This window comes from Parasteatoda tepidariorum, chromosome 9 (assembly GCF_043381705.1).
Source record: "Parasteatoda tepidariorum isolate YZ-2023 chromosome 9, CAS_Ptep_4.0, whole genome shotgun sequence".
Classification (NCBI taxonomy): Eukaryota; Metazoa; Arthropoda; class Arachnida; order Araneae; family Theridiidae; genus Parasteatoda; species Parasteatoda tepidariorum.
This window is the reverse complement of record NC_092212.1, coordinates 56,522,030-56,536,908: the sequence shown is the minus strand read 5'-3', so window position 1 is coordinate 56,536,908 and position 14,879 is coordinate 56,522,030. Positions and strand designations below refer to the sequence as shown.

The 14,879-nt window shown below is 31.0% G+C and overlaps 1 protein-coding gene across 50 annotated transcripts in view; it reads right to left on the bottom strand.

Moving 5' to 3' along the window:
- Positions 1 to 14,879, bottom strand: part of LOC107444790 (uncharacterized) — an 87,459-nt gene that overhangs the window by 34,806 nt on the left and 37,774 nt on the right. For 8 of the 50 annotated variants that reach the window (XR_011637803.1, XR_011637806.1, XR_011637796.1 and 5 more), the window contains one exon: positions 11,136 to 11,240. The exons of 34 other annotated variants lie outside the window; for them this stretch is intronic. The gene's annotated coding sequence lies outside the window, so the exon portion shown is untranslated. Of the gene's footprint in view, positions 1 to 481; positions 2,153 to 11,135; positions 11,241 to 12,564; positions 12,766 to 14,879 lie in introns of all 50 variants that reach the window. 8 more of the 50 variants (XR_011637798.1, XR_006224937.2, XM_043040409.2 and 5 more) reach the window with 2 other exon arrangements.

The window sequence follows — 14,879 nt, the reverse complement described above, 5'->3', positions numbered from 1 at the left end:
AAATTTTCTTCAAATATTTCTAACATAATTATGATAACTATAACAATATTTTGCAAAGATTATCAAAATCGATATGTAAGATAATTAGTCCAAAAACTATTCACGAGTTGTTTTCGAAATGTTAATTATTCATTAATTTGATTGATCATTCAAAAAATAAGAAAAGAACTATCCATCTCTGGCGAGCAAGTAGCACTAATTTTTTTTTTGAAATTCTGTAATTTCTCTAATTTTTTTAAAACAATTATAAATATTTTGAATTTTAAAAATTTATTAAAAAAAAACAATTTATGAACCTCTGCTATTATTCCCCTAATATTTAGAAATGAAATTTTATTGAGCTCTGATGTCCACACTTTTATATTTTTTCAAGTAAATTTGGCGAAAAGGAATATTGAGGTTATTACGTTATAAATAAAGTACAGTTGTGTTGTTCAAGAATGTATAAGATAAAATTTTTTATGAGACAAATGTTAATTACCATTTTCGTAGTGGGGTTCAATATCAAAACATATTAGCATGTGTGTTGACCCCTAAAATTGACATTTAACTTCCTTCGTTATGTTAGCGATAAATTTTTCTTTTGTAATCAGCCAACTGCAAAAAGGTATTTTAGTACTTTCTTTTTAATCCTACATCAAGAGAAATTTCTATTTCTTTTCTGCGTCCCACTAGAGTTGCACAATCGGCTATTGGCGACGGTCTGTGACAGGATTCAGATCTGAAGAACATGCTGGCCATATGAGGCAGTGAATATCCTCGCATTGTACACACTTCTTGATAGCTGTTGTTCGATGACAAGTTGCGTTTTCGTCCATAAAAAGTTTGTCACCGACATCACCATGGAACAAGCAAACATGAGGCAGAAGAATATCATTAATGTAGCGTTGGTCAGTCATAGTCCAAGTTGGAAGCACATAGAGGGGCGTGCGGTCATTAGTCATAATGCCATCCCGAACCATGATACTACGTGTTGGATATCTGTCCTTCTCCTGTATGTTTGTTTGATTATGCGCAGTACCAATCTCACGCTACTCTCTTCCGAGAATTGTGCGCAAGCCCAGTTCACTTTGCTCTTATTGGATGCTGAAGACACCATAGCAAATGGTCTCCATGGTGACGTCTGGACAATGGTATGCATACGCAACAGGTCGGCTTGTGTATAGTCCTCCTGCTAGCAAGTGTCTGACTACAGTTTTGCGGAAGATTCGCGTACCAGCAGCAACATGATACTAATTTGTTACCTGACTGGCTGTACTGCTCCGGCTTCTTTTTGTCTGTGGTACTATGAAAATGTCTTCTTCAAGAATTGTACATGGAACAAAACCTTCATGACGTCTTCTACTCATTCCATCAGTTTGAAATGATTTCCTCAGCCTTAAAACAACTCTGTAGACGGCAAACTCTTTAGCAACATTTGTTATTTTTCGGTTTCTTCAATCTTTCCGATAATACGGCCACGCGTAAAGGCATCTACAAGACATCAGGAATGCATGACAAATCGCAAGTACGTCAATTTATCTTTTTCCCGTCATACTTTGATTTTAAAAGATAGCGCTTAATATATGTGTCAAAACTTTTATCAACTTTATTGTTGGAGTGGTTTGTTACTCCTCTGAATACATTAAATTAACAGAATTAAGTTTCGGTCATGTGTTGACAACAGATATTTTCTTTTCAGATAACGTAAGTGACGCATTCCGTGCATATCATTATGGAATCTGTATGTAAGGCATGCATTGTTGTAAGCATGTGTTTTGTCTTGTCTCTTCACTATGTCACTTCACTGTGTGGTTGTTTCCAGTGATGTACCAACATTTTTGTTAAGATATATTTATGTTTAAATATCTTCAGTTGTACGCTGTATCGAGATGGTACTGTATGAAATAAAGAAATGTTTAAATCTTCAAGTTTCTTTATGTGAGTTAACACTTTCACTCACTACTGTGCTTAGTCAGCTAACGCGTCAACAGTTATCATGTGACAAACCAGTTCAGCCTAAAATTTCCATGCGCAAAAGACGCCTTCCTGTATCACGCACTTATGCTAATTTTCACATTTCCTTACCTTCAATTTTGTGGTTGCTATTGTTGCTAGTTCCATCCGTCCTTAGCGATTTTCCACATTGCAATAATTAAGCTTAATCGATTTTCTGAATAAAAAGCAAAAACAGTTAAATCACGTTAACATCAAACTAAAATAAACATAAAACTAATCGAGGAATTAGAGAAACCAAAACCATCAAAGGATTTTTTTTATTTATAAATTTCTAAACTTCCTCATGCATTTCCAATTTTAATGGAACTCTGGAAAATTTCTGCCAAGAAGAGCATATAGTAATTACAAAGGAAAGAAAAAACAATAATTTTGCTAATGGTTAGTCTTCCACCTTGCACTCTAAAGAGAACAGTTCACATTACTTTTCGGTTTATCTTAAAGAAACGAATTTTTTTTGTTGTTGCGTTTCGAAAGTGTTGCATCCAAATGTAATTAATGAAGAGCAATAAGCGCGTTTAGAGACGAAGCAGACCAAATAATTTAAATTTCTTTAGTTTCTCGACCATGTAATTATCCTTAAGACACGAAGTAATTCCCCTTTTTTGTAAGTTTTAAATAAGATGGGAGTTTGAAACATAACGAAAGAAAATATTGTGGTATAAGTTTTTTAATTAAAAATTATTTTCAGCGGTTTAGATTGGTTTCATTAAAAAAATAAGTAAAATCATAAGAATTACCAGACATGTAATTAAGTTTAGGAAAAATTTTTCATGGGTTCATTTATAATAATATTGAAAACATAAAAGAGTTAAAGTGATAAAAAATATTTTAACATTGAGTCTCATGATTAGCCAAACTTGTCAGAGATTCAGGATTAAAATATTTTAATCTGTGTATAAGTTTTCATTCAAAATTTAAAAAAATACTTACCAAGAAAACGATAAAAATTTATTAGTAATAAACACAAATGAGACTATTTCAAGCAATTTGGATGACTCTTCACTGTTGTTTTTCAAATTATATAGATGCAGAAATATGGGTAGACTATATTTCAGGGTGCCCCTTGATTCTCGCCAAGTTGTGATCGCGGTTGATCGCCAAGCTGGGCGATGTTGAAACCCAATCGTAATTCTGATTGGTTTAGATTTTAGTGTTATTTTTAAATGTTCAACGGTATGTTTAAATTCAGAGGTCCGTTAGTTCTGCGTTGGATACTGGCTGCTAAGCCTACTTCTGCTGGTCAATAAAATCGGAGGTATGTGGGCAGTCATAAAAAGGGACTTTAGAATAAAATGTCACTGCCAGTCCGGCACCACAGACGCCATTTTCGATTCGTATTTCGCCGAATTTATGTGGCGATGGAGGTACACAGATTCTATTCATGATAAATTTAGACCCCATCTAACTGCTGTTAGAGAATTCTGAATTCGCGAATTGCGTCTAATAATTTGACTAAAAGAAATATATAAATACCTGTGACGTGACTAGCTATTTTATATTGTACTGTTATTGTCGATGTTCATCCTTTGAGTCTGTAATGTAACGCTGCAAGTTAATCTATGTAAAATTAAGTTGTCGCTACTAGGCCGGGATAGCCTGGTCAGTGGGGTACCGGGCCATGTCCAAGAGTTCGTGGGTTCGGTCCCCGCCGGTCGAAGACTCCCCGTGTAGTAAATGGTGACTGATGCACGTAAAATCTGTCGAGTCTCAGAGTCCTCCAAGTTCCCATAACAAATCAATACATCTGGGGGTACCGATCCAGGAGTTTCCTTGTCTTTTGGATTGGTTCGAAATTACAAGGCTACGGCGTTGTACATTAGTAGTCGTAAACCCAAAAATTGAGTCGACTATTCAACGGTGATCATAAAATAAAGTAAAAAAAATAAAATAATTGGACTAGGGACTATATATAACATTTTTTTTGTACTTTCCTGCTTTTGCTGACCGTTTGTATCGTCGGATCTTTGATTTAATTTTAGTAATCAGTAAAAAAATCATAAATTTTTACAATCTACACGGAAAAAGTACAATAAAAAATACCGACACTCAAGTTGCCTGTACTTTTTGCCGTAAAATCCACTTTAACCGTAAAATTGTATACTATAAATTTTACAGTATTTACTGAATTACAATGATTCAATAAATATTAATCTAGAAACTTCGGTAAATCATAATTTTTTTTTCTCTGTGAAATTTTATGGTAAAAATTGCAGTCATCTTGAGTGCCGGCACATTTTAAAATAATTCTTCAGGACTTGTTTTACAGTGTACGCAAGCAATTAAAAAGAATGTATTATTCTTTCCAGCACAAACGTATCTAAATGTTGTAATGCGAATTCAAAAAGGAAGACAAAAACAGAAATTTTAAAAATTTAAGAAACGAGAGCGACACTTGGAATTAAAATGAGAATATACATAAATAAAAAAAAGAAAACTTTCATTAAATACTCATGAGATATTTGTTCAGATGAACTCTCCAAACTTTAGATTAAATATTTACTTTGCTATTGTGATTTCTTTACAATTCTTAAGATATACAACCACTTTCTTGCATACTAAATGAAACGTCCCTCCTAGGGGAATATTTTTGAGAATTCAGCTCGTTGAGTTACTTGAATATTCAACAGCAGTGTTAAATTATTTCAGACGCATTGTGTCAGATTTTTCAGATTCCTCTTGAATAATTCGAGTTAAAAGATTAAGTTCGATTCATTTTATTTACAGATTACAACTGAAACAAACTACTTTAAATTTTAAGTTTAAGTATGAAAACTTGTGTTAAAATGGATGTAATATATGATGTAAAAATTTTATTAAACTCTACTAACTAGTATAATTTATGTTGCTCGATTCACAAAGCAAAGTGAGTTTCTTTGAATTTTGATTAGGCCTAACTGTAAGATTTCGGTACTTGAGGGTGCTCCTTGGCGAAATTGGTGATTTTTGTTTGGCGACATTCCTGTTTGCGCAGAACATCGTGGTAACAGAAATGGCGGCTAAAACATAATGATATTTCAATAAAGTATTGAAAAATTTCACCAAAACATCGGCCAGAACTTTGTGAAATTGCATTGAACCCAATATAAGCAAAATTAATAAACCCAATAAAATACATTTTGAATCGAAACAACAATTAATGGAGTAAGCACAGAAAGGAAAAAAAAACTCACTTCTTCATTAAGCTTGAATATTCTCAGATTTAAGTGCACAGAATTCTCTAATAGCAGTTAAATACTGCCTAAACTTATCATGAATATAATCTGTGTAGCTCCATCACCACATAAATTCGGCGAAATTCGATTCGAAAATGGCGTCTGTGGTACCGGACTGGCGGTGACAAGTCCCTTTTTATTATTGCCCACATATCTTCGATCTTATTGACCAGAAGCAAAAGTAACCTTACCAGCCGGTATCCAACGTAGAACTAACTAACCTCAGAAATTACATATACCGTTGAACATTTAAAAATAGCACTAAAATCTAAACCATTCAGAATCATGATTGGGTTCAACATCGCTCAGTTTGGTGATCAACCGCGATCACAACTTGGCAAGAATCAAGGGGCACCCTCAAATATAGTCTACCCAAGATTTTTGTGTCAAGATGCACACAGTTGGTAAATAATTCATGTACTCATCTTTGGCGAATGGATCATCTAGCTTAGGAATTTGATCAAATCTCCATTTTATTCATTTCCCTGACATATATACATTAAAAAAATTACTGGAACTCATTGAATTTTAATATCTTGTAAGCTCTCTGTAACTTTGGTAAGCTATATCGCAATACAACTCATGAAGCTGATTATTGCACAACTTTTTTTAAGTCTTTTTAAATACAAGTTTTGGAAGCTGTTTAAGGCACTGCTGACGCAATATCAATGTCTTCTGATGGCACTGATTATTATTATTATAGGAGTAGGGTTGTATCCCGGGTCGTGACTTGAAGTATCAGCAGCTTCAGTCCAGCTGGTTTGCGAATTAATGGCTGTCAGTACATAATGCTGATCACATTTTCATCACCATACCTTTGGTCTTTTGCATTCGAAATAATGGAACATTAACCTCCATGACCTTCTTCTTGGACAACAACTGGTTGTTGAGGAATTTTCTTTTTTCTCTATGCTTTTTTACACACCAAGTACTTTTTTTACGTTTTTTCAGAAAAATAGTATAAAATATTGATGGAAAGTTATTTTGTCTTTGAAATTGAGACTTAGAATCGATCTAAATGTAAATTTTTTTAATTTAAGAACCATACAATACAAATTTATATTTAATAACTTCAATTTAGAATAAAAAAGAGAAAAATTAGATTCCTCAAATGACATTGGTAAAAAGTAATATATTTCTTTTTGTCTTTTGAATAAAAAAAAAATTCCTTCACGAGAAAAAAATCTGTATTAGAAAAAAGCAAAAGTAGAATTCAAAATCAAATATTTCATAATTCATTTCTATTGTACTTATTATTTCTAGATCACTAATATAATTAAAAATGAATGGAGTTAGACAAAATTGCATCCTTTGACACGAAAATATTTTAATTCAGTAGTTTCTAATGAACATTTTTAAAAGAAGAAAAAAACTTGTTTAAATCTATTATAATAAAAATGAATATGTTTAAATGGTTCTGAAGGAATATTTTTTTCGTTCTTTTGAAAATTATTATTTACAAGTGTCTTAAACAAAATAGACAATTAGTTGGTTGGTTGGTGTCGTATCCTCTATTGAATCATATTTCATGGTGTGCTTAAATAGTTTTTGTTATTTCTATGGCATTAAATGAATACAAATCCTCTTCTGTGGGGTAGTTTAAGAGGTAAAGGCCTGCAGCGACTGCAGGGCAGTTAAAAACATGATATGTTGTCAGTTCCACATTAAGACAGTTGCCACAGGTTTGATATTTTCTAGTCCCATCTGTAGAAATTTTCATGTTTCTATGATGTTTTGTTCTTAGTCTGATGAGAGTAGTGGCTGTCTTCCTATCGATGTCAAGATTAGTTATTTGATCGTGGGCTTTGATTTTTGAAGGGGTGAATAGTCTTGACTTTGCAAAAGCATTTGCAAGACAATTAGTGAAAAATATATAACCAGGGATTACTATCTAATTAATAGTTCGTAACTTAATGCAAAAGAATCCAAAGTACAATAAACTACATTAAATCTATACATATTGCTTAGTAACGTTATATAAATCAATGAAAAACTCAAGGTGTTTTAGATATTGCGAGTATAAGAACATAATTTTTCAAAAGAACCCTACGTGCATTAAACTACATTACTAGTGTACATGCTGCGTGGAGAAAAAAATTCTGGTTAAATTACCGCACTGCATGGTAAAGACATTTCTTGCGGAAAACACGATAGTTTTGTTTAATGAAACTCAAATATACGGTATTCATTTCATTATATGGTTATTTTTCCATTCATATGGTGAGGATTTTTCGTGAAATTCGTGTCTAGAAAATTACAGTTCTTATTGCCACATATTTAGTAAAAAATACAAAAAGCAAAATAGTTTTTGGCCCATGCAGGTATCATTATAAAATTTCCAAATTTTACCACATATACCAAATTTCACCTAATTATTGATAATTTTACGAAAATCATTAATAAGGCACTTCAGTAAATATTACAGCGTTTCTTAGTGTCCCCATAGATCCAGAAACGTGGTAAATTTTGCCGTATTCCAGTAGTTTTGTTAATACTTTTTTCTCAGTGTGTTAAATATTTAAATAAATCAAAGAAAAACTTTTGGAACTATTGAGTCCTAGCTCTAAATGTAAAGATTATTACACTATGTAAAATAATTCCACTCGAGGTTACTAATTTCTGACCTGCTGTTTCATGTTAATGATTTTTCTTCTTTTTGCCGGTTATATTGAATTTGCAGGATTGAATAATTTCCTTTTGGAAAAAAAATTCTTCTAATTATTATCGTTTGCATCATTTTCATATTATACTTAAACAAAGATTTTTCTGTGCATGCTATCGTAATAAGTAAAATTATAAGCAGAAATTTATTTTTTTTTCAAAAAATTTCAGAGTAGCGTTCATCTCCTAAACTGGCTCCTTCAGTGAAAAATTTGTACAAAAAGTTATCCTGCGGGTTTGAAGAATTTCCTTTAAAAAAATGCTTCGTGTTATAAAAACTTTTACATCATTTTCATATTATACTTAAACAAAAATTCTTTTGTGCATGCTATCATAATAAGTAAAATTAAAGGCAGAAATCCATTTTTTTTCGAAAAAATTTCAGAGTAACGTTCATCTCTTAAACTGGCTCCTTGAGTGAAAAATTTGTACGAAAAGTTATCATGACAAGCACAATAGTTCTATCGAACAGTATGTCAGGTTTTAATGCGGAAAAGCAAGCATATTTACTTCGAACTGGTTCGGGTTTGATAGCTAAAATAATGACAAATAAAGCGAATACATAAGATATATTTCATTTCAACTGATTTTGCTAAAAATAAATGCCATTTTATTTCCAAATTAATATAAAAGAAAATCTTATTTTGTTTTGGTGAACAAAATATTTCACATGAGATTATTTCTAGCTGTGAATTAATTTGTACCAAACTGAAAGATAAATTGAATCCTATTTAGCTTTTAAGTAAGCATTGCGAACTAAAATCTAAAACACTTCTAACATTAGTTTGTTCAGTTTCATTTGTTTGTTTCGTACAGATGTCAAGTACTACATAATTTTCTAGAAATACATTAGACACGTCGAGACTTTTACTGCATTTACACTTAACTTAATGAGCACCGGCACACGCAAACTACTTCACTATAACTGAGTTTCACTTGATCCAGAAGCACCAGATCTTGACATTGTTTAAAAGCTTAGTTAAATTAATTGCTGCTGCCAATTTAGCAATCTGCGAGTGAAGTTATTTTCAGTGAACAAAAACTATGAGTCCTAGTAGGACAAATCTTTGTTTTTACACATCTTAAAAAGAATCAAGTAAATAGGTTTGGCTCCATTTGAGTTTCTATGAGCTTAAACTAATGAGACCATATTAGTTGTGGATGCGTTTTAATTTTTTGATTTCTGTAGGAGTAAGGAATTGTTCAAATCTTAATACGACCTTATTAGTGGTTTTCAGTTGTTTAATTATTAATTACGCTTTGATGCAGTGTAAAATTTTACACATTTGAATTGAAATTTACTTGATTTTAAGCATTTTGCCAATATTAAACAAATCTCCTAATCAAACAATGGCAAATATCATGGTTCATAAGAAAATATTAAATAATAAATGGAACGCTTCAATCTTTTATTAGCAATAAAAAATATCCGAACTGAATTAATGACTTGTAGAGAAACTAAAAAAATGGGATTAATTTCAATTCTAAAGAATTAGTAGTTTTGAAAGAAAAGTATTATAACTAATTGGTTATTGCTAAAGATTTCTAGTAAGTAATTCATATACTATACTAACTTCTTATAGTAAGCTTAAAAATGTAATTTAAGAAATAATTGATGTTTCTCTTTCTTCACAGGTAAGATATTTCTCTTTTATTTGCAAGAATTTGTAGGTTTTTGATAGAAAATCAATATTACTAATTGGTTATTGCTAAATATTTAAAATAAGTAACTAATGTACTTTATAGTACATGAGTTACTTATATAGTACTTTTATAGTACTCTTCAAAATGTAAGTTATGCCAGAACTATAATCATTGGATATGTCTTTAAGTTTTAGAAGTAATTGCACTATAAAAAAAATTGATTTTTCCCTTTATTCACTGTAAAAATATTTATAATTTCTCCTTTCTTATTTGGTAAGAATTATATCTTTTCAGAAGCAAAATACTCTAACTAATCGGTTTTCGATAATATTTTAATAAACATTAAATAGTTGTTTATTATTTTGAAAAATATTATGAATAAGTTAAATCCTTAAAAATCATCATGCAATACTATGTATTGCTGAAATACTTACACTAAAAAAATTGCCCTTTCTTTTTCCTCTCAAGGATGATATTTATAATTTTTTTGCTTTTATTTTGTTAGAATTAAAAAATTTTTTTGGAGTAAATTACCAATACAAATCGGTTTTAGCTAAATATTTCAAATGCGTGATCCATATACTAAAGTTTAGATTGTTGAGTAACATATCAAATAGCAACGTGACTATATTAAGACCTTAAATATAACTTCCCATCACTATGAGTTATAGAAATGAATGCATTTATACACTGTTAGAATTTTGATTATAAGTTACGGTAAAATAATCGGTGGCAGTCTGTTAATCCAATTAACCGTAACGTTTACGGTAAAGAACATTTTTTACCTTTACGGTTTTGAATCTGTTTACAACTAGTTTGATTAAAAAACAATGAATGTAAAACTGTACTGTTTTTTTAGCCATTTACAACAAGCATGGTTTAAAAAAAATTTAACTAGACATTGGAGATAGCTTAACAGCTTTATGGTGCTGCCATCTATGCGTGAATGAGAGTATTATATCCTAACAGCCGATGGTCACAAAAGGTATGGCAGAACGCTTGAAAATCTTCATATGTCGAAGGGAATGGAGGATATATTGTGGGATTTTTTTTTATTTCCCATGTGCTGCACAATCAGTCTTCCCGATGAGCAGACCTAGTGCGTTCTCCAGAAGTGGCATCCACACTTTCAGGACCACCACAATGGGTGAGATACCGTTGGCCATGTTAATTTGGACGTCCAGTTTCTGCCACTCTAGATGGCAGCACCGAGACTCTTTTTGGATGCTAAAGTGCACTAGGAACTTAATTTTGCCGGAAATGCCAAGAACCAATAAGGCGCTCCAGGAATCTTTTACATGCCGCATAATCATACGACAAGGCCGCTGAGGATTTTCTGCATCCCGAAAATCCGGTGTCTAGGCCGGGGATCGAACTCGCAGACTTGGGACTAGAAGGCCGACGACAAACCAACTGCGCCACCCAGCCACATATTGCAGGACTCGAACCCCCGTTCTGCCGGTCAGAATATTAATCGATTAGACTTCGTGACTGTAATATGTACCCTTCTGCAAGGAACTAAGTAACTTCATTAGGTGGGCTGAATTGGTGCGATTGGTAACCAGCAGTAGTCTGTACCTTTAATTAACAGTAAAATTCACGATAAAGAAAATTTTTTACCTTGAAGGAGTTGAAACTGCTTACAGCTAGTATGGTTAAAGAGCCATATGAACTCAGAAGTATACGGTTTTCTTGACAATTCTCTTTAAGCAAAATTTCAAAACCCTAAAAAATAATTTTAACAGGACATTGGAGCTATAATTTTCGTTTAGTAATACTGAATGTAGACATCTGTACGGAAATGAGAATATCGTTTTCTATCAGTCTGGGGTTACAAATTGGGGAGTGTAGAGCACTGAAAACTCTTCACGTGTTGAAGGGAATGTAGAAAATATTGTGATAGGGTAAACTAACCAGTGAAGGAACACTTAAGCTTCGCTTGCCTTTTAAAAAATCATATTAATTTCAAAATTCGTAATTTTAGTTAAATGACTGTGTTAACATATTTGTTACTAATTGCAAATTATGTAAAAAAATTGCAGAGAACTTACATAATGTTTTAAATATTGTTATTAAGTTTTGACATATTGTTTGAAAGTTTTGTAGGTTCAAATATCAAGTAGTAAGAAGACCAAGTGAAGGAACAACTCTTACCAGTGAATGAACACCCAGTAAAGGAACACTTAATTTTGGTTATTTTAAATGCTCTTTATGATTTTATAAGCCATACAAATATTTAAAAACAAGTTTATTCTTGAAATTATAACATATTAATACTTGGAAAATGGTAACTTTTTTTTTGTATTCATGAATTGAAAATTAAAGTGTCAGCATATTAACACATACTGTTCATTCACTGGGAAATCTATGCCCAGTAAAGGAACATGCCTGTTCCCTCACTGGTTAGAAGTTGTTTTTCGTATTTTTAACATACTTTTGATGCGGAACATCACTAAAGGTACAAGAAAATAAAGTTTATCTTTTATTTTCATTAACTTAGAAAAAAAACCCAGTAATGGAGCACTTGTTCCTTCACTGGTTTTTCATCGTTTGGTGATCCAGTGAATAAACACCCCCATATCTCAGTACTTTATTGTGCTATGATGACTAAAAAAAAAATAAAACGCAACTTCAATAACTATATTTTGAATTCTCTTTTTCACAATGAAAAAAATAAAACTATTACATGCAATTAATTCCACTTCAAACATATAAATACAAACATTCACCTTATAATTTTTTCAAAGAAACAAGTTGTTGCAGAGATAATAACGAATTCAAAATTTTTTCCTGAGAAGTCTATTTGACCAGGTAATCCAAAACATTGCTAGATGACTTCCTATTGTTTGGCAGTAAGCTATTGTTACCAATCAATCTAAAGAAAAACTTTCAAATTCTTATTTTTAATCAATATATATGAAATGTTCTTTCACTGGGTAGTGTTCCTTCACTGGTTGGTTCTCGAACACCCGATTTGTGTTGTGTTAGTCAGGAAACAGACTGATTAGTTTTATCAGTTATAATAAATACCCTTCTACAAGGAACTAACCGGCTTCTTCAGGTGGGTCAAGTTGGTGAGATAAAATTCTGGCTTTTATTTGTATTAGATGAAATCACTTAATAAACGGTTTTTCTCACAGTTGACAGTCGGAATACCATCCTATTTATAGTTATTTGACTGTTATGTTTGAATATGGTAAGCTCTTCTTTTCTACCTTCTTTTGCTCTCCGAAAAGTTAGTAGAGTAAATCTTAAAAAGAATTAAACAAAACTTAAAAACTACTTAAAGAAATTCCTTAAAAGCAACTTAACAGTTTGACATTCTAAGTGGGTTTAATTCAAAATGACCATCTTATTTACAGTTATTTGACTGTTTTGTTTGACAAGGTAAAATGGCAATTAAACAAATTGTTATTTAACCACTTGTTCTGAGATATTTTTAACAGTGTGAGAAAATCGTTCTTTATAGCAATGAAAATCATTATCATTTTTTTGGTCACAAATTACTATCACGTACATTTCATATTTAAAACGACGTGATTCAGAAGATGTATTGAATTGTTCCTTTGCGCTTCGAAAAGTAACTAAAGTAAAGTTTAAAAAGAATTAAACAAAACTTAAAAGCCACTTAAAGAAATTCCTTAAAAGCAACTTAACAGTTTGACACTCTAAGTAAGTTTAATTCAAAATGACTTGAAATGTGAGGCGACTAAAAGCTTTTACACATTTTTAAAATGAATAAAATCAGTGTTTGATTCTTTGCATCGAAATGCCTCGAGAATAGTTTAAATGTTTCATCTAAGTTTTGCTTAGTCTGAATAATAAAGAAATATTTAAATAAGGTTTAATATGATGGAATTAAATAAAGTTTACTGATATAATTGAAAATAAAACGAGGTAAGGTATATTGATTTAAGCATTTAGTGTAACAAAACGATTAATTAAACAACATGTGTAGATATCAAAAATTAAGAAATATTACAAATATTATAAAGTTGTGAATTCTTTTACCCAGTAAAAAATTACGGTAAAAAGTACCGAAAATCAAGGTGCCAGAATTTTTTTTTACCGAAAAATTCGTTTTAATGGTGAAATTTTCAAAACAAGAATTCTGAGATGTTATTTTTACCGAAATATTTACAGTAAAAATTTCTGAATCACTGTAAATTGAATACATTTTTCTGTAAAAATTTCACTACAAAATATTATGGTGAAAATGGAAGTTATAGTAAAAAGATTATGATAAAAGATTAATTGTAAGAAAGATTATGAAGAATTACAGTCAAAGCTGCCAGAATATGGTAAAACTTACATGTTTTTAATTCTATTGGAACACCAAAATGCTCGGTATTTTTTACTAAAGTGCTTTTTTCATGATTTTGGTAAAATTAACAATTAAATAATGTAAAATCCGGTAAATGTGGTAAAATTTAGCTACTTACTTACGAAGATTAAAACAAAAAGAAAAATTTTCTTGGGAATGAAAAGTAAGTTTTTTTTTAAACTATGAATTAATCAATATTTCCCTTTTTTTAAATCAACTGATGGCAGTTACATCAGTAATTGATACTGATGAACATTAGTAATTTGCTGTTTACATCTGAATTAAATTTTGTATTATTTACAAGGAAAAGTTATTGTTATTTTTGTTAGGAGAAATACCAGTTATGCTCTTAAAAAGGGCTAGCTCAAAACTCATTTATTACGAAACAAAAAAACTCATATAGATGGGATTTTCCCTAAAAACAGCTCTTAATGCATATTTTTATAAACTATTTAAAAAAAGACGATAAAAAATACTGATTTTATGCGTCACAAATATTGCGTTAGTCTTTTGAAGCAAAGTAAAAAGAATCAGATTCATACAACATTAGGTATCAAAACAGATTCGAGAAAAGAAAAAGATTAAAATCTTGGAAAACTGCTGTTTTTTTAAAAAAATTTTCTTAGAAAACGAAAAGAAAATGTTAAATAATCCACATTATAATTAAATAATCTATCCTAACCGTAGCTCAACTGTTAGTTATATATCAACTATTTGTTTCTATTTTTTTTCCAGTCGTATATACTAATCTAAAATAGCTTTTTTTTCTTCTTTTTTTTTTTAAAATTTTTTTAAAAAATAATAGTAAAAATGGACAATACTAAATGCACCGTTTATATAATTCTTTTCATAAAATGCTGTGAAATTTTGCATCAATATTAGAGAATCCTGCAAGTCAACAAAACAGCCGGCGCATAAGCTGTTAAATTTGAAGTGGTTGAATCCTCCCTATAGATTGTGGTAAAGAAGTTTGGAGGGAGAACTACCAGCTCAGGCGTTCCCCTGGTCATAAATCACATGGTATTTATACGTAGGTTCAA